Source organism: Taeniopygia guttata, chromosome 33 (assembly GCF_048771995.1).
Source record: "Taeniopygia guttata chromosome 33, bTaeGut7.mat, whole genome shotgun sequence".
NCBI classification, from domain to species: Eukaryota; Metazoa; Chordata; class Aves; order Passeriformes; family Estrildidae; genus Taeniopygia; species Taeniopygia guttata.
The window spans coordinates 2,781,327-2,801,536 of record NC_133058.1 but is presented as its reverse complement, the minus strand read 5'-3'; positions in this window follow the sequence as shown (position 1 = coordinate 2,801,536).

Sequence of the window (20,210 nt, the reverse complement as noted above, 5' to 3'; positions counted from 1 at the left end):
GGGCTTCACAGTGTCACAATGTTCTCGTTGGTGCCGCAGTTTCACAGTGGCCCCTCGGTTCCATGGGGCCCCAAGGTGTCACAAAGGCCCCATGGTCACATGAGGTCCCACACTGTCACAATGCTCTCTGTGCTTCCACAAGTCCCCTCAGTGTCACAATGGATTCCTTGTTTCCACGAGGCCACACAGTGTCACAAGGGCCTTCCAGATTCCTGGAGGCCCCAGAGTGTCACAGTGGCCCCATGGTTACACAAGGTCCTGCAGTGTCACAATGTCCCCTTGGTTCCATGAGGCCCCACAGTGTCAGAACGGCCCCTTGGTTCCCCTGGGCCCTGGACTCTCCCAATGCTCTCCTTGGTTTCGCAGTGTCACAGTGGTGAAACCCCTCGGTTACACGATGCCCCGCAGTGTCACCATGGCCTCTGTGGCTCCACCAGGACCCAGTGTCACGGGGACTCCCTGATTCCATTTGGCCCCAGAGCACCACAGTGGAGCCCTGGTTCTATGGGGCTGCACAGTGTCACCATGGTCCTCTTAGTCCCACGAGGCCCTGCAGGGTCACAACGGCCCCAGAGTGTCCCAACCATCACAGAATGACAGAATCAAATAGGCTGGAAAAGACCTTTGGGATCATCAAGTCCAACCAATGCCCTAATACTGCCTTGTCACCCAGAAATGCCACTGAGTTCCACTGGAGAGGGACTGTGACTCTGCCACCTCCCCCCTGGCCTGCCCATTCCAATGCCCACTCACCCTTTCTGTGAAGAACTTCTTCCTCTTGTCCAGCCCAAACCTCCCCTGGTGCAGCTGAAGGCTGTGTCTTCTTGTCCTGCCCTCCAGCAGACCCACACTCACACCCAGCTTGGTGTCACCTGCAAATTTGGGGATGGTGGGCTCGATCCCCTCACCCAGCTCATCAGTGAAGATGTTAAACAGGACTGGGCCCAACACAGATCCCTGGGGACAGCACCAGGGACTGGACACCAGCTGGGTGCAGCACCATCCCCACCCCTCTCTGGGCCCAGCCTCCAGCCAGCTCTTCCATCTCCCAGCCAGGAGGGAACCTGCCCAAGCCGTGGGCTGCAGCTTTTCCAGGGAATGCTGTCAGAGACAGTGTCCAAGGCTTTGCTGAAGTCCAGATGGACACATCCACAGCCTTTCCCACATCCACAGGTGGGTCACCTGGTTATAAAAGCAGATCAGGGTGCTCAGGCAGGACCTGCCCCACTAAATCCACGCTGGCTGGCTCTGACCCCTCGGCCATCCTGTGGGTGCCCTGTGGTGGCACTCAAGGTGATCTGTTCCATAACCTTGCCGGGCACCGAGGTCAGGCTGACAGGCCTGGAGTTCCCCAGATCCTCCTTCCAGCCCTTCCTGGGGATGGGCTCACACTGGCACCTCCAGTGCTCTGGGACCTCCCTGGTGAGCCAGGACTGATGGTAAATGATGGGGAGCAGCTTGGGGAGCTCATCCACCAGCTCCCTCATCCCCCTAGGATGGATCCCATCCCATCCCATACACCTGTGAGCGTCTGAGTGGCTCAGCAGGTCAGCAGCTGCTTCCTCCTGGATTACAGGGGGTTGTTCTGCTCCCTGTGCCCATCTGCCAGCTCAGGAGAAAACTTGTCCTGAGGACAACCTGTCCATGTATTGAAAATTGAGACAAACAAGGTTATGTACTTTGTCCTTTTCCTTATCTTGGGTTACTCTATTCTCTGCTGCATCCAATAAAGAGTAGAAATTCTCCTTCCCCCTCTTTTTGCTGTAAATTTTAAAAATAAAAACTATTTTTATTCCGTTTACAAAAGCTGCCAGGTTAAGTTGTAATTGAGGTTTCATGTCCCAGCTTCTCTCTCTGAATGACCTTTCAACATCCTTAAATGTCGGAATCTGTGGGTATTGATGATTCCGAAATTGTAGAAAGTCTCTGTCTTTCTGCCCCGTTGCCAAAGAAGAAGCCATAATTGGTCTGTGCTGGTTTCAAGGTTGTTTATTCTGTTTATCTCTAACATGTTCTGCTGCCCTGCCGCAGCTCTGTCCTGCATGGCAGGGTGTGGGGCTCTGCCCCCAGTGGGATGGTACAAACATTAAATACCAGAAACTACCTGTGCTGGATTTACAATAACATGCCAATATCTGTCACCTACGTTGACCAGTGTGTCCCCAGCCTAAACCAACCGAAAAACACCAACACTACAGTGAAACATGGAGGGCATGAAGAAGGAGGAAAAGGACAAGACACACCCAATTTCCTCCATCTTGTCCCCTCTGAACCCCTAATCTAGAAACCTTAAATTTTACTTTTGAACCCATGCCACACTTAATTATTACTTCTATAAAACACTCAGAGCTTGTAATTAATCCTGTAAGATTGAAAACTCTTTTCCATGGACAGAAATCAGAGACAGCGTCTCTTGGGGCTCTGTACAGGGCGGTTCCCGACCCCCTGCCAGGGTCCCAGGCAATCCAGGGCAGACAGAGGGAAGCCCTGGATTCCCACACTTAAACACTTCCTGATTTGCAAGTAATTTCTTTCCCCGAGTTCCCACAAAAGCTCCATGGGCAGCCAGGACAATCATTTTCCTCACCACCTCATCTTTTGCCACACTGGGACAGGCTGCTCCTTCCCCCTAAAGATTACTTTCCTGAAATGTGTCCATCCTCCCTGGACCCCTTTGCTTTTAAGGGCTGTTTCCCTTAAAAATCAGTACCTGATTTGGTACTCCCCAAATCTGCATCCTAAACAGGCCAAAGTCTGCCCTTCCTAATTCCAGTGCAGAAGTTTCCTTGCTGCCCCTCCTTCTTTCACAGGTCATTGAAAACTTGATTATTTCATGGTCCCTGTGCCCCAGGCAGCCTCCGACCCCCACATCTGCCACCAGCCCTTCTCTGTTTGTGAACTGCAGGAGACAGAGCTTTCCTTGGGAGTGCAGTGTTACCAAAAATTCGGTAAAACAGAAAACTCCTTAACACCACTGCAGCATTAAGAAGCAGCATTCTTTATTCAGCCAGATGCACAGGGGACAGCTCCTCCCAAAGCCAAGCATGCTGAGTGCAGGAAAGTTTCTGTTCATCTTCTGTATTTTGCACACAAATTCATTGATTGTCCTGGACTAAACATACATCTGATAATCATTTCCCCAAAATCATTAACATATTTCCCCTCTGCTTTACCCATGTGTTCTTCTGTCCTGGGGGTCTCTCTGGTGGTCCCTGGTGGTCGTGGACCCCAATGTTCCCGTGGGCCTGGCTGAGCTGGCAGGACACTGAGGCTGGTGAACTTCCAGTTCCCCTTCTCCCACAATGGGCATTGTGTGGTTTCCATGGGCCTGGGGTTTTGGAGAACAAGCTCCAGGTGTCAGCTCAGCTGGTGGAGACAATTTATCACCTGGTGACATGAGGTCGCAGAGTGGGCTATGACATCACAGAGTGGGTTATGTGAGGTCATCGAGCAGCTACGGCATCAAAGACTGTCTCTGTGACATCACAGAGCTGGCTGTGACATCGCAGAGTTGGCTGTGACATCAGAGACTTGCTGTGTGACATTACGGAATGGGCTGTGACATCTCAGAGGGGCTGTGTGACATCCCAGGAGGGCTCTGTGAGGTCACTGGGCTGCTCAGTCTGCCCCAGCTCCCCCTCACAGTTTCTCCCAACAAGTCCAATGCTGTTCATGCCCAGCAGGGTCCCTGTCCCCTGGCATCCCCCTGAACCTCAACCAAAGGATGTTCAACAGGATCCACCCCAGAGCCTGACATGGGGACAAGGGGCCAGGGCTGTGTGACCAGGACATCAAGGACATGGATTATCCAGGTCCCTGTGGCCTGGGTTGGGTTCCCCAGGGCAGGAAAGATGTCTGGCAGCTGGAGCAGGGTTAGGGAAAAGCCTCCAAGGTGGGGCTGGAGCCCTTGGGCTGTGAGCAGAGGCTGAGGGAGCTGGGCTTGTCCAGCCCGGAGCAGGGAAGGCTGAGGGGCTCCTCATGCCAGCCTGGCAGTGCCAGCGAGGAGGGGATGGGGAACACAGAGCCAGGCTCTTCACCGGGGCACCTGGTGGGAGAGAAAAGCCAATGGGTGGAAGGGGAAAGAGGGGAGATCAGCCAGGCCAGGAGGAGATTAAATGAGCCAGGCTGCTTTTAGCATTTCCTCAACACCAAAAGCAGCCTGACCTCCCTTCTCCATCCACCACTGACAGCTTTGCAAATTGAGAATTGTTTGATCTGTTTTTCCCCCACTCCAGGACGAGCATCCTGATACAAAAACTTATATCTATCAAACAGAACCACGTTTGTCTAAAATCAGTTTATATCTATCAAACAGAACCACGTTTGTCTAAAATCAGTTTTAGTATGGAAATCACCTGTGAATGCTGGACTCATCAGACATTGCTAGGATGTTGCACATAGCTCAGGGAAGAGCATGATTGTTATTAAATTGTGTCCTGTTCAACTGTGGTCTGTTGGCCATGAAGAGAAACTTTCTGTGCCTCTGAGTCTCACCAGTTCCTGATCCCCAAAGGACACAAACCTGATGAGTTGTGGTTCCCACTCCAGTGGTGGCACTTGGAGCTCCCTCCATCCCCAGAGCAGAGCTCCCTTGTCCCAGAAAGTCCCTGGCAATGCAGGGATGAAGGAAACAGGACAGGCTGTGGGGATCAGGGGCAGGGCACAGCCAGGGATTTGGGGTGGCTGTGAGCCCAGGGCAGGACCCGGCCCTTGGCCTTGGTGCACCTCATCCCATTGTCCTGGGCCCATGGCTCCAGCCTGTCCAGATCCCTCTGCAGAGCTTCCTGCCCTCCAGCACAGCCACACTCCCACCTAGCCTGGGCTCACCTGGAACTGCCTGAGTGTGCCCTCGATGGCCTCGTCCAGATCAGCAACAAAGAGATTTCACTGACCTGGCCCCAGTGCTGAGCCCTGGGGACACCCCTGGGTGTGACTCCATTCCTCAGCTGCTCCATTCCCAGAGCAGCCGGGCCTGAGCAGAGCTGTGGGGCCAGAGCCGGCTGGGCTGTGCTGGGGAGAGGCCCTTGGTGCTGCCCAGAGCTCAGGGCAGCTGGCAGAGCTTGCAGGGAGCTGGGCTGGGCTGGGAGAGCCTGGCACAGAAACCATCAGTGTCCATCTCAGCCTGGCTGAGCGGGCAGGGCCAGGAAGATCATCACACATTCTCTGTGTGAGAGCTGAGCTGGTGACCCCCTGAGCCCTCCCAAGTGCTGGGGCTGCACCTCCAGCTCCAGAGGAGATGTGACAGATGGGAGCAGAGACAAATCATTCCTGCTGGACTCTTTCTTGGGTTTGCTTATACAGGTGACCTGGATCCATATGTAGACGAGGTGTTTTGTGTCAGATAACACTATGGGAGTGATAAGAATAATATTTTTTAACTAAAAATTATATTTCATGCATAATGCACAATGAGAAAAAAAATACACGTAGGATCAAATGAGCATTTGAATTTTTCAGAGGATGAGAGACTCATTTATGTTCCATGTGCCAAACCTGCTCAAATACTTTCCTCAGGGCTTCCTTGAGATGAGAGGTGACCACTAGAGGCCAAGGCCAGCCAGAGCTGTCTGTCCTGGCAGATTTTGGGTGGGATTACCCTTGCATATAGGGAATTTTTCAGGGGGAGTATAAATTTTGGCTGTAGACACCTGGAAACATGGATGGTTCTTTTCCATAGGAAGGAAAGCACAGAGCCCCACTTCACCAGGGGCTGATGAGATGCAGCCCTCGATGTTCCAAGATCAGCTGGACCTGTCAGGTGGCCCCTGGGAGGCCAAGCCAGCCAGACCTGTTCCATGTTCTCTTGGTTTCATGGCACTCTGCAGTGTCCCAATGTTCTGCTTGCTTCTGAAGTGTGGCCCCTTCCTTCCATGAGGCCCCGCAGGGTGACAATGGCCCTTGGGTTCCACAAGGCCCCACAGTGTCACAATGGTCTCCACAGAAAGGAAACCACAGAGCCCCTGTGTTTCAGGGTCTGATGAACTCTGCAGTCACCAGAGGCCAAGGCCAGCCAGACCTGTCTGTCCTGGCAGGTTTGTCTGTGACCAACCCTTGGATATTTGGAATTGTGAATGTTGAATCCAATTTCAGCCATTTGTACCTGGAGGAGAAGGCCAGTTCTTTTCCATAGGAAGGGAAGCATGGATCCCCTGTGTTTGGAAGGCAGGTGAGAGCCCCCCCTAAGGAGGCCAAGGCCAGACAGAGCTGTCTGTCCTGGCAGCTTTTGTGTAGGAGCAATCTTTGACTATCGGACTTCTGGGGGTGGAATCCCAATTTCGGCCATGGACACCTGGCCAAAAGAGGGAGATGGATGAAGGATGAAGAAGAAAGACGATTGTTTTTCATAGGAAGGAAAGGGCAGAGCCCCAGTGTTGCAGGGCAGAACAGGGAGACCACCAGAGGCCAAGGCCAGCCAGAGCAGTCTGTCCTGGCAGCTTTTGTCTGGGAGAAACCCTTGCATATAGGGAATTTTGGAGGAAAAGTACCAATTTTGCCCATGGTTGCCTGTGCAGGAGGGAGGGTTCTTTTCCACAGGAAGGAAAGCACAGAGCCTCAGTGTTTGAAGGCAGGTGAGAGCCAGCTCTCAGGAAGACAAGGTCAAATAGACTTGTTGGTAATGGCAGTTTTTGTTTAGGAGCAATCCCTGGATATTGGGAATTTTGGAGGGGGAATCCCATTTTGGCCATGGATGCTTCAATGATAAGGGTAGTTCTTTTCCATTTGAAGGAAAGCTCAGAGCCCCAGGGCTCTGTTTCAGGGGTACATGAGAAGAAACCCTCAACATGCCAAGGGCAGTTGGACCAGTCAGGCCAAGCCAACCAGACCTGTTACCTGTTCCCTTGTTTACATGGGGCCCTGCAGTGTCACACCGGCCCCTTGTTTCCATGGGGCCTTGCAGTGTCACACGGGTGGTGTCATATTGGATCCTTGGTTCCATGAGGCCCAGATGTGTCACACTGGCCTCTTGTTTCCATGGGGCTCCATAGTGTCACAATGGTCCCTTGCTTCCATGAGGCCTTGCAGGGTCACAGGGGTCTCCTTGGTGCCACAGGATCACAATGGACCCTTGGTTCCATGGGCACTCACAGTGTCAGAAGGGTCTCCTTGTTTCCATGGGGCCCTGCAGATCCCCTTGATTCAACGAGGCCCCAAAGTGTCAGAATGGCCTCCAGGATTCCAAGAGGCCCCACAATGTCACAATGGACCTTTGGTTCCGTGGGGTCCCACACTGTTCCATGAATCCTTAGTTCCATGGGGCCCTGTAGCTCCTTGGTTCCATGGTGCCACACAGTGTGACAACTGCCCTTGGCCTGCCAACACTCCATAGTGTCACAATGGCCCCTCGGTTCAATGAGGCCTTGTGGTGTCACAATGGTTCAGTGAGGCCTTTAGTGTCACAAGAGTGTCCATGATTCCATAAGTGTTGGAACCCTGGATGCTGAGAATTTTAAACTTGCTTTTCTGAAAGGCACAGATTTGCAAGAGAACACTGCGTTTGACCTGAGGCTGTGGAGAAGATTTCCAAAATTGATTAATAGCACTGGGGATACAGGTGCGTAGTTGGTTAGTTTTTTATTACTAGAACATAGTAATAAATATGAAGCATATGTAGGTTTTAGGGTGGAGACAGGTTCTTCTTATTTACCTTCTTCTTACCTCCTTCTTCATGGGTTTGGGTGATATTTTGTGACTGGACAGAAAATCCTGCATTGCAGGCTTCAAGGGATCAGTTATTGGGTTAAAAGGGAAAATAATTTTGTAAGGACGCAGGAGCCTCCAGGACGGTTTGGATGGATTCAAACGAGAGATCTCTGTTGGTTGCTCTTAGAATATAAGGTTTATTAGGGATGGTGAAAGGTCCTGCCTGGAGCTGCCAGACGAAGCACTTGGCAGGGCCTGAGGTGATGGGGGAGGGGAGAGACAAAGGGAAGAGAGGGTGCTCTAGGAGAGCAGGGATTCCAAGAGGGGGAAGATCTAAGAGAGGGGAAGTCCCAAGAGGGCGTCTGGCCTGCCAGAAATGCCTCCCTTGTGCTCTCCAAGACGCACAGGGAGAGCCAAGGAGCAGGACATTTGGCATGCAAACCTTCCAAGCCTTTTCTGAGGCCAGGCACACACCAAGATCAGCCAAGACTCTCCACCACACTGCCTGGCCCACCCAGCCCAGCTCTGTGCTGGCCCTGGGCCACAGCAGCTCCCAGCAAGCAGGAGGCAAATGCATATTGCCAAGAGCTGAAACACAGCAGACAGGGAAGATGTGAAAAGTGAGTGTGTAATGGCCTTTTAATTCACAGCTCCCACAGAGAGCTCTGGGGCTCACAGATGGACAGAGATGGTTCTGCTCACCCCTCTGTCCAAAGCAGGGGTAACACACGCTGCTGCAGGTGCTTGGGTTGGTCTCTGCAGGTCCAGGTGGATGCCAAACCTGCTCTTCACAGCCTTCTCCCTTCCCTTGCCCCTCTGCCAAATGCAGTGGGCCTCAAGAACTGAAAGGAGCACAGAGAGCCAAAGGGGGACACTTGCACCTGCCTCACTGGGAGCTCCCTGGGAAGCACTTTCCTTGAGAAGCAAGCCCCTGTCCTCCAAAGGCATTTCCCCAAATGTGCAGCTTTTCTGCTCAACACCAACACACCCTTAGGAAACGCTGGCAAGGCTGAAGGACTTCATGTCCTTTCAGGACAGGCACTCCAGCTCTAGCTCCTATTCCCAAGTGCCTTTCCAGGTGGAGGCTCAGACGTGCAGCCCCAGGCCCTCTACAAACACAAGCTGCTCAGTGCCTCTTCACCTGCCTCAACTCCTGCCTGCGCCCACGGCACCAAGACCAGGCTGTTCCCAGCCAGAGCCCAGAGCCCTGCTCCCGCAGGACGCTCTTGCCAGCACCTTCCAGGCCTCTCTGCTGTGCACACAGCGCTTTTCATGCCCGCTCCCAACAGGCTCTGGAAGGCAGAGCACAGCCTGGCTGCCTCTGCCACCAGCACAGCCCAAACACAGGCGGAGGAAGAAGCAGCAGGGGCTGTTTTGCGGCCATGCCCAAGAGAGACTGGAAGGGTGCCCTCCCTCTGCTCTCACTTGCTTGGCTTTCTGACTGGCTCTGAGCCTGGGGCTGCCATTCCTCACTTGTGGGGACCAGAACCACAGCCGGGATCCCGGCACTGCCTGACAGCGCTCCGGGCACTGGCAGGGTCGTGTGTCCCAGTCTCGGGCACCGCGCTGCTGCTTCCTTTGCCCTCAGGCACACCCAAAGCTCCCTGCTAAGCCCGGATGGTCGCTGGTTCTGCCCTCTCCCTGATCCTGTGCAGGGATGGAGCACTGCTGAGCCTTCAGGAAGCTATTCCTGAAAACTTCCAGCATTCCAAGCTCCTTTGCCCTCCGTGGAAGCTTGCCATGGAATCCCTCACAGCTGCCTTCAGAGCATACTCAGCTTGGCTCTTCCAAATTCCAGGGGCTCCAGGCTGCACAGCAAGATCTGCAACTCCACAGGGTTGTGGAACTGCACCTTCAGCACAGGCACCTCTCCAGCCTGATCTGCCCTCGTTCTGTGTGTGTGTGCACAGAACACGGCGTGGAAGAGAACAGCAGCAGGGGCCTGTGTGTCCCAGGGCCCGGGATTTGTGCCGCTTCAGCTCCACAGAGATGCAGGTAAGGGGGAGAAACCAAACTCTTTATTAATGGAAGGGAAAGGGAAGGGATGAAATGGGGGCCAAAAAAAGGGAATGGGCAGGGTCTGAGGCACTGCGGCCAAGAGAGGGCAGAGAGCCGGGAGGCAGCTGAGCGAGGCAGCGCTGGCCTTCAGGCTCACCTCCACAAGGAACGCCAGGGAGGGCAGCTCCCAGCGTGGCTCCTGTGTGCTGAGCAGCCGGAGCAGGTAGAGAGCGATCCGAGAGCACAAGGGGATGGAGACACAGGACATCTCCCTGGCAGGAGACAAAGTAACCAAGACTGTGGGCCAGGGGGACAAACCTCTCCCAGGACTGACTCACAGAGGTCTGGTCTTTCCCCAGCATCCTGCAAGGGCCCCTGGGCTATTTGGGAGGCGGCTCCTTGTGGGCACCCTCCTCTCCCAGCCTTTTTCAGTCTGCTTGGCTGTCCCTCGGTGACAAGGCCCTCTGCCCGTGACCACAGGGACTGTGTGGGGCACCCCAGGCACAGAGCACAAATGTCAGAGGCAGCAGTGTGACGGGGGTCTCACCTGGCCAGCAGACCCACAGCACAGTGGTGGGTGTCAGCACAGAGCAGTGTGTCCCAGCCACACTTGCGTTTCATTGCCACCACCACATCCTTGTGCTGCATTTGGCAGAGCAGGGACTTCAGGGTCCGCACTGCAAACCTGTGTGCAGAGCAAAGCCCAGGTCACACTGGGAGCACTGGCTCCTGCCCAGGGATTTGGCAAGGACAGGAGGACTGGGATGGAGCACCTGTTGGGACTGGTGGCAAGGCTGTATTGCTGCTGACATCCCTTCCAGAAGGTATCGACCTCCTCTGGCATATCCAGAGTGCTGAAGGGCAATTGGAAGAGCAGATGCACAAACAGGCAGGGGAAATACACGGTCACCATCTGTGGGACACAGGGCAGCTGGAGGATCTTCCACATCACCACAGTTGCCTGCAAAGGACAGAGCAGCCCGAGACAGCGCTCAGTGCCGAGGTGTCCGTGTGGCAGGCCCCAGCACGGGAGGGAGAGGCCGGAGAGACGCAGGGGGAGCACCGGGCCTGGTGGCCCTGAAGCTGCCCCGAGGCCAGGTTTCAGCCCAGCGCCTGAGGCAGGGAGATGCCGTGGGGGAGGGAGGATGGAGAGCTGCTGGAGAGGTGGCCTTGGGGCCAGCAAAGGCAGAAACTCACAGCCAGGGCAAGGACAGCCGTGTGGTCCCCATCGGAGGTGCACGTGCTGTGCTCTGGCCAGCTCCCCAGCACATCGAGGAGTACGAGCATGGCCGGCTCTGCAGTCCTGGGCGAGCACATGATGCTCTTCCACATGGCCAAAGCAGCTCTGTGGGGTCAGAGCTCTGTCTCAGAGGAGTCTGGGACACAGCAGCGTGGCCTGGGTGGCAGCGGGGAGCTGAGCTGCTCTGCCAGCCCTGCCTCTGCCCACTGCCCCTCACTGGCAGCACGCAGGCAGCCCAGCCCTGTGGGGACTGGCCCCTGAGGGGCAGGGGGGAAGCATGGCAGCACGCTGGGGGGCTGGCAGGGGCCAGGGCTGGCAAAGGGAGCAGCCAGAGGGCCCTGGAATTCTCTGTTTGTCAGACACCTGGGACAGGCTGTACAGGGTGAAGGGCTGCTGAGCCTTGTGGACACGTGGGCCCCGTACCTGTCACGCACTGGGGCCACACGCAGGAGAACCATCACCACCTCAGAGGGCTGTGCCTCTGTCAGATCCAGGAGGGGCCTGTATAGATTGTACTCAGGAAACTCATTGGCCACGAGGATGTACCTCACCATGGCAGGCAGCTGGAGAAGGCAGGGGAGACTTGGAAAGCTGCCAGAGGAAGGAATGTGCCCAGCTGCCCCAGAGAAGTGCTTCCCTTGCCACCACACTGCCATGGCCTCAAAGGCTTCCAGGGAGCAGCAGGCGTGGCTTCGGAGGCCACGCAATTGCTTGGAGGAGAAAAGCCAGGCCACAGGCTGCTCACTTGCTTTGGGCTGGAAGGACCCTCCTGCACAAGCATATCCAGCAGGGCAGCACTGGTCTGGGTTTTGAAGATGGGAGAGTACGCTCTGACCACAGCGCCCATGACGCTGCTCTCTTCCCCCCGAGTCCTCTTCATGAATTTGCAAACCATCTGTAGCAGAAGGGCAAGAAGCCCGGGATGTTGCATGGAGTGCTCCGAGCACAGTGCTGGGCTGAGCAGTGCCAGCAGGCCCAGCCCAGGTGGGGATGGCTGCAGGTACCTGCGCTGTTCTGCGGAAGCGGCCACGGGTGCGTTCCTGCTCTCGTGTGCGCTGCACGGCTGCACCTGGCAAAGAGCGAGCGCAGCCCGAGCTGAGGGGCTGCGGGAGAGGCCGGAGAACACAGCCCAGCCCTGCGCTGCCCAGGCAGGGACAGCCCCGCGCCGCCCCAGGGCATGGAGCACGGCTGTGGGGTGTCTGCCCGGCCCCTATTCCATCCTGTCCATGGGCATGGCCCCAGGGGATGGGATGGGATGGGATGGGATGGGATGGGATGGGATGGGATGGGATGGGATGGGATGGGATGGGATGGGATGGGATGGGATGGGATGGGATGGGATGGGATGGGATGGGATGGGATGGGATGGGATGGGATGGGATGGGATGGGATGGGATGGGGCCAAGCTGGCTGCAGGCACCAGCCCTGTGGCCCAGCTCTGCCACTCACCCTTCTGTGGTGGCTGGAACTGCTCCACCTGTTCAGGCTGCTGTGCTGGGGCAGTTCCAGGGCCTTCTTTCTCCTCCTTCCCCAAGGCCAGCTTGGGCACACTCGCAGGTCTGTGCTCTACGTCACTGCCTGGATTCATGGCTACTTGCAGAAGATGAAAAGGAAAAGGTCCGAGTCAGCAACTGCTGCAGTCGTGCCTTGAGGGCACCTGCAAGAGTGAAGTCTGGGCAAGGCTACAGGACAGCAAGTCCTGCACTCTGGTCTTGGGGGCTCCAGCTACAAGGACAGGAGTCTCCTGTCAAGGACAGTGCAAAGCAAATGCCACTGTCTGCCCTCAAGGGCAGCTGCAGAAGAGATGCCTCGGGAAGGCCAGAGGTCACCAAGTGCTCTGGTCTGGCCACGAGGTCACCTGCAGGAGTAATACCTTGGGAAAGCTCCGGGTCAGAAAGGAACGAGCGGCTGTGCGAGGGCTCCTCACAGCACCGCTCTCTCCATCCTGTCTCGTCGCGTGCACCGAGCACTGTGGAGTGGCCTTGTCACTGCCAACACCTTTGCCACAGCATGTCACAAAGGGCCCTCGGATACCCTGTCCCATTCCATTCCACAGTGACCATGCTGCACCATGTCACAAAGGGCCCTTGGATACCCTGTCCCGTTCCATTCCACGGTGACCATGCTGCACCGTGTCACAAAGGGCCCTTGGATACCCTGTCCCGTTCCATTCCACGGTGACCATGCTGCACCGTGTCACAAAGGGCCCTTGCACACTCTGCCACCTGCCCTGGGGCCACCCCCAGCCCCCCAGAGTGGCCCAGGTTGGAAGGAATACCTTGCCCCAGGTGTGTCAGACAGCCCAACAGGATCTTTAGGAACGGCTCAGACCATCAGCAAACGCTGCCCTGCTCTGCGGGCTCAGAGCAGCAGGAGCCCCCAGGGCTGCCAACGCAGCCGCGGCGGGAAGGGCACGGGGCCCTGCACAGAAGCTGGCACGGCCTCCTCGGGACACGTCCCACATGGTGGCCATCCTAAGCAGGGCCGTGTGACACAGACCAGGAACGTGTGGGCCAGGGCAGGAATGCTGCTCTGACCCTGGGGCCCGGGGAGCGCTGACATCAGCCGCTGAGGCACAGTCCCCGCCGAAGCAGAGTTCCCCCGAGCCCTGGCAGCACCGGTGCCCGTCTGCTGCCCCAGAAACCTGTGCCCCAAAAGGGCTTCTCTGCCAGAGGGCAGCCAAAGCTGGTGTGTGTTGCAGCATTTTTCAGAGAAAGAGGACATGAGTTATGAGATTTGAGCTACTCCAGTCTAGGCCTCAGATTTGGGCCTTGTGAGGCCCTCAAGCCTCTGACGCAGTTAGAAATTCAGAGCTTGGGGCGCAGATAGAAATAGTATTAAGGTGTGACAGGGACCACTGGGCTGTCTGGGTGTGAATTAGTATACGTTTATAGTGTAAGGCTCAAGCCACTTTAAGGAAAGGTAAACAATGTTAGCCTACCAATCAGAGTGCCTTTGTTTCTGGAAACTATGTAGAAGCTTATATAAACTACCATCTTATCTCGAATAAATGGAGAACGTTTGATTAACCACATTGGTTCAGATCTGTGTTTGTCTTGTCCAGTTTCCCATTTTCCTGAGATTCCCTGGCTTTTGGTGTGCACTGGGGGCTGTGCTCCATCCTACAGGGGCTGTTGGTAGCAGCACCTGGAGCAACTGGTGGCAACACTTGGTGCGTGTCAGATGTTGTTGCTCCTTCCCGGAATGATTCTTTCATGGAAGGGATTAGCAGCAGCACAGAAACACCAACAGCTACTCAACTTCACAGGACAAAGAGAATCCACCAAAACACTGTCACGTTTCCTTGTGCTTTTGCGTCTTTCTTGCATTCGAAAAGAAAAAGAATTGGCCAAGCCCTGCTATTCAAATCTCCAGCTGCTGTGTGTCTTCCTGTGGCAGCTCACGTGCAAGCACAACTGGCTGCCTGCTCAGCTCGGCACTGGACGGCCACAAACAGGGAGGGCCCTGGTGAACATCTCTTTGGTCTGGTGGGGCAGCGAGGGCACAGGAGACAAAGACTGCTCCTCCCGAGTTCATGGGGCAACAGAGAGATTTTATTTCCCAAGCCCCCCCTTACACAGGGCATTTGAAAGGCCAGGCCTGGAAGCTCTCATTGGTTTGAGCTCCACGCCCCTTCAGGTTCTGGCCCGTGAGGTGCCTGCAGTTTTGGGAGATATTTGATTGGTCAAGACCCCTGTCAATCATGGTAACATCTCACCTTTCTTTTCTTTATAAAATTCTGTGTATTGTTCTCTGTCACCCATCTGCAAGGGCCCTTTGCAAACATGGTGACAGAGGACAGCGTGCATCTAATTTACACTGGAGCTGCAGCATTCCCCTCCAGGAACTGTTAGGGGAGAACTCAGGCCACAGGCATAATGCTTCTTGGTTACAAATTGAACTTATCTCTACAAGCAGAAAGCTATTTAACCCTGAGCCCATTTAGCCCTCAGAGAAAAACCCTATTTTAAAAATCAACCTTTAAGCACTTGATCCCTTGGAGAAAAAACAAACTCCCAGAAAACAGTCTGTAAACAGAAAAACTGTTTGTAAACATGAGAAATAATTTGTAAACAAATCAAGTCCTTCTATGAACTGTCCATGAGGCAGGTGATCATTTGTAATGCTGTCTGTGGTTTCCAGTGTCCATATTTTAGGCAGCAGTATTGTACTGTTGTAGGATTTATTGTAAAACATGAGAACAGACTCAGAGGGGAGGAGGGAGTACCCTCAATCCAACCCCTTTCCCCTTTTTTCTTTGTATAATAAATAATAATAGGAACAGAACATGGATTTTGAATACTATTAACTTATGCAAAGTTAACTTATATCTTGAAGCAATGCAAGAATAATTGCTAGAATATTAAGAAAATACATGTTAATACACATACTAGGACTTCTTTACGATAATGATTTACTAAAATATGAATATCGATCCAATATCGATATCCAACTGAGACGGACAAAAACTCTCTAAGAGTTTAAAGTCAGAAAATGTATGTTTATTGAGACAGCCGGGCAGTACCTGGGATAATTTCCTAATGCACAGTGCAAAAATTACAGGTGTTACAAAGCTTTTTTATTGACAGAAGTCTTGAATACACAAAATATGAATGCATATTCATATCCCTGTCACTTCCTCTGCTCCGCTTCATATGCTAATTGGCAGAAAGGCTATTAAGCATGTGTAGTTCTGTTCCCTGAAATGAGTCAGGGGTCCATTTTGGGGAGGGTTCTCCAAAATTAAGAAGTAAAATAAGTCTTCCTCGTTCTGACCTTTCTGCCTTTCCCATGCACACGTGACAAATGAATCCTTGCCGTTTTCCTGTGCTTAATGGATTCCTAAAGTAGGGGAAGTCTGCAACTGCTTTTGTGTCCCTGAAATCTGTTTGTCACATTCTGTTCCTCATGATAAGCACAGCTACCCAAACATAAAGCTGAGAAGCAATGAGTTAATAGATCCTGGATATCTTATCTAAGATCCAGCTACTGTTAACTATGAACAAAGCCTATTTATCTACTTCCACTAAGTCAGCAACATCTAATTTAACTATCATCTTAACTTCCTAAAATTCTTAATTCTTCCAAATTAATGTCTCACTGGGAATGGGGACAGGGAATGGGAATGGGGACAGGGAATGGGGAATGGGAATGGAGACAGGGACTGGGAGTGGTGACAGAGACAGGGAATGGGGACAGGGACCAGGAATGGGGACAGGGAATAGGACTGGGAATGGGGACAGGACAGGGAATACGGTACAGGGATCGAGAATGGGGTCCGGATTGGGATGGGAGCAGGACAGGAACGGGATAGGGGGGACATGGGAACAGGCAGGGGCAAGGGGAGTATGGAAGGGGAGTAAGGAATGGGGCAGCCACTGCAGGGGGACCGGGCTATGGGATGGGGACACATGGGGACAGTTCCAGGGCAGGGGGTCCTTGACCAACTGCCCAGAACCTCCACCAGGGTCTCCCAGTGCAACTGGAGCCGCTCAGCCTGGGGTGCCCAAAACCCTGATCAACTCCCAGGTCCCTCCCAGGAACCCTCAAGTCCCTCAAACCCAGCATCCCCCACATCCCCTGCAAGAACCACCCCCATGTCCCCATCCTTGTCTTAGCTCAACATCTTTATTTTTACCTGCTTTTTAGAGTTTTGAAAGAGCAAATAGAAATGAAAAGAAAATCCAGGCGGGGCTGGGATGTGCCCTGGTGCCTGGGACATCACCAGGAGCGGGGCTGGGATGTGCCCTGGTACCTGGGACATCACCAGGAGCGGGGCTGGGATGTGCCCTGGTACCTGGGACATCACCAGGAGTGGGGCTGGGATGTTCCCTGGTGCCTGGGACATCACCAGGAGTGGGGCTGGGATGTGCCCTGGTGCCTGGGACAAGACAAGGGGCGGTGCTGGCTGGGGTTTGTTTGGTGCCTGTGAAATCCCAAGGGCAGTGTCACAGCGGGGCAGCTCTCAGTGTCCCCAGCAGGTCACAGTGTCCAGTGCAGCCCGTGCCAGCGGTCACTGCGCACACGGGGCAGGCTGGGCTGGACAGGGGACGGGGCAGAAACGCTGCCCCGGGACTGGGGTCTACCCCTGCCTCTGGGGCACCTTGGGCAGGGCACGGGGCTGCTGCTGGGCCAGGGGGACAGGCCGTGCCCCCTGTCCCCTGCTGCTGGGCCAGGGGGACAGGCTGTGCCCTCTGTCCCCTGCTGCTGGGCCAGGGGGACAGGCCGTGCCCCCTGTCCCCTGCTGCTGGGCCGGGGGACAGGCTGTGCCCCCTGTCCCCTGCTGCTGGGCCAGGGGGGACAGGCCGTGCCCCCTGTCCCCTGCTGCTGGGCCAGGGGGACGGGCTGTGCCCCCTGTCCCCTGCTGCTGGGCCAGGGGGACAGGCCGTGCCCCCTGTCCCCTGCTGCTGGGCCAGGGGGACAGGCCGTGCCCCCTGACAGCTGCCCAGGCCCCTCTGGTGCCTGTCCCACATCCCTGTGGCTCCTGTCCCCACCACTCCCCACCACCTTCACTCCCTCCATCAAAGCCCCACTCAACCCCTTCACAGTGACCTCTGGAAAGAAAGAATGAAGGAAAGGAAGTGTTGTCTGTTCACCCTGGATGGATGCCAGGCACCCACCAAAGCTGCTCTCTTACTCCCCTCCAGAGATGGACAGGAGAGAGAAAACAGAATGAAGGCTTCATGGGTTGAGCTAAGGACTGGGACAGATCACTCAGCAAATGCCATCATGGGCAAAACATTTTCAAAATTGGAGATATTAATGGAATTTATTGCTATCGGGATCAGGGCAGGACAGTGAGAAATAAAACAAAGCTTTAAAAACTCCTTCTGCCCTTCCCTCCCTCCTTCCCAGCTCTACCTCCCCCCCAGTGGGTGCAGGGAGACAGGGAATGGGGGCTCAGGTCAGTTCATCCCCTGTTGTTTCTCCTGCTGCTCGGGGAGAGGAGTCGTCCCCTGCTGTGCCAGGGGTCCCTCCTGGAGACACTTCTCCATGAACTTCTCCACGGTGAGTTCATCCCACGGACAGCAGTTCTCCACAAACTGCTGCAGCGTGGCTCGCTCCTCCATGGGCTCACAGGTCCTGGCAGGGCCCTGCTCCAGCGTGGGCTCCTCTCCAGGGGTTTGCAGGTCCCTGCCAGCTCCCTGCTCCAGCACAGGTTTCTCACGGGGTCGCAGCCTCCGCTCAGGCATCCCCCTGCTCCGGCACGGGCTCCTGCAGGCGCTGCAGGTGCATCTCTGCCCTCCGTGCCCTCCATGGGCTGCAGGGCCCAGCTGCCTCACCAGGGACTGCCCAGGGAATCTCAGGGCAATCAGCTCCAGCAGCTGGAGCAGCTCCTGCCCCTCCTGCCCTGCCCTGCCCTGCCCTGCCCTGCCCTGCCCTGCCCTGGGGGTGTGCAGAGCTGCTCCTCTCACATGTCCTCACCCTGCTCCTCCCTGCTCACAGTCACAGCTCCAGGATCACCCATTTTCTTAAATCTCTTATCCCAAAGGCGTTACCGCCATTTCTAACTGGACCAGCCTTGGCCAGCAGCCGGTCTGTCCTGGAGCCGGCTGGAATTGACTCTGTGGGACATGGAGGAGCAGCTGCTCTCACAGAAGGTGCTCCTAGAGCCCCTCCCTTACCAAAACCTGTCCATGCAAACCTGCTGTAAGTATGGCAGGGTTTTCATTACCACTATTAATTCTTATTATTTCTATTATCTCCATTTTTTGCTATTAATGGTACAGTTGTTATTATTATTCCTAGTATTTTTAGTCTTTTGGACTCTATATTAATAGTGGCTAGATTAGAACTGGAAACAAAGGTACTTCATTGCAAGTAGCAGTTAGAGTTTTGTCAGCCTCTTGCCCTGCCCTGTTCTGTGTCATTGCTGTGTGTGAAGCTGCTGCTGCCAGGCCTCCCTATTTCCCTGGTTTGGGAAATTCCATGGCATCGCTCACATGTCAAAAAGAGAGCGCTCATTCCACTCAAAGGCATGCCCTTAGCTCTTTGAGTCCCATTGTTGGAAGCTTGTTTTCTAACATTGTTGACTTTCTCAGCTTCTGTTAATATTTGTGATTTTATAACAAAATGTTCTTGGATGTGATTGTGCAAGATTCTCTAATCAGCTTTCAGTTTGCTCTTGGATTCCTTAGCGGTGTGTTGGAGCTGAAGGCAGCATTTTGGGTGGAAGGCTTTGGTGGGAGCTCGGATTGCCTCAGCAGCAGCTGGTTTTGCCCATGTGAGCAGAGCTGGCAGAGATGCCGTGCGCTGAACATTCCGCCTCGCCGGGAGCCGCAGTGCCCGGCCGGAGGGAGCTGCGCCGGGCGCTGCGGGCTGTGCCGGGCCGGGCAGGGGCCGCAGCCCCGGCAGGGCCCGGCCATGGACACGGAGCCTTGGCCGGGCAGGGCTCGGGCCCTGCGGCGCCGGGCGGGCGGTGCCGCTCACGGCGGGACCCTGCGGGGCCGGGACAGCGAGAGAGCCCGGGCCGAGCATCAGCCCCGGGGCGGGCACGGCCCGGGAGGGGGCACAGCCCGGGGGTCCCGCAGAGCCCCCCTGCTCCAGAGCCGCGCATCCACAGCGGGGCAGCTGCGGCACTGCGGGGCAGGGAGGAGCCGCAGGGGCGTTCCGAGCGCTCCTTCGGGGCAGCATTTTGTCCCGGGCCGGGGAATTCCCGCGGGCCGGGCGGGCCGGGGCCGCTGCCGAGCGCCGCCGCCTTTCCCGGGAGCCGCCGGGCAGAGCTCTCCGCTCGGGGCTGTGAAAAACACCTTCACTCCCCTGTGAAAATTTAAAGAGTTTAATGCAGGACAAGAGGAGACAAGGGCCACAGAGCAAAGGTTGTTAGGGCCGGGTGCATCTCGGCACTGAGCCAGGAGCACACGGTTATCTCCGGAGATACCCCTTGAATACCTTTTCCCTTACACCAGCCTGTTGCATATTCATAGCCCCTTATGCATAGTAAACTTTTTTCCCAAGCTAATTTACATATTCCAAGAACTGTTTAGCAGCGCTCCCCGGGCCCCAGGGTCAGAGCAGCATTCCTGCCCTGGCCCACACGTTCCTGGTCTGTGTCACACGGCCGTGCTTAGGATGGCCACCATGTGGGACGTGTCCCGAGGAGGCCGTGCCAGCTTCTGTGCAGGGCCCCGTGCCCTTCCCGCCGTGGCTGCGTCGGCAGCTGCGGGGGCTCCTGCTGCTCTGAGCCCATGAGCAGGGCAGCGTTTGCTGATGGTCTGAGCCGTTCCTAAAGATCCTGTTGGGCTGTCTGACACACATGGGGCAAGGCATTCCTTCCAACCTGGGCCACTCTGGGGGGCTGGGGGTGGCCCCAGGGCAGGTGGCAGAGTGT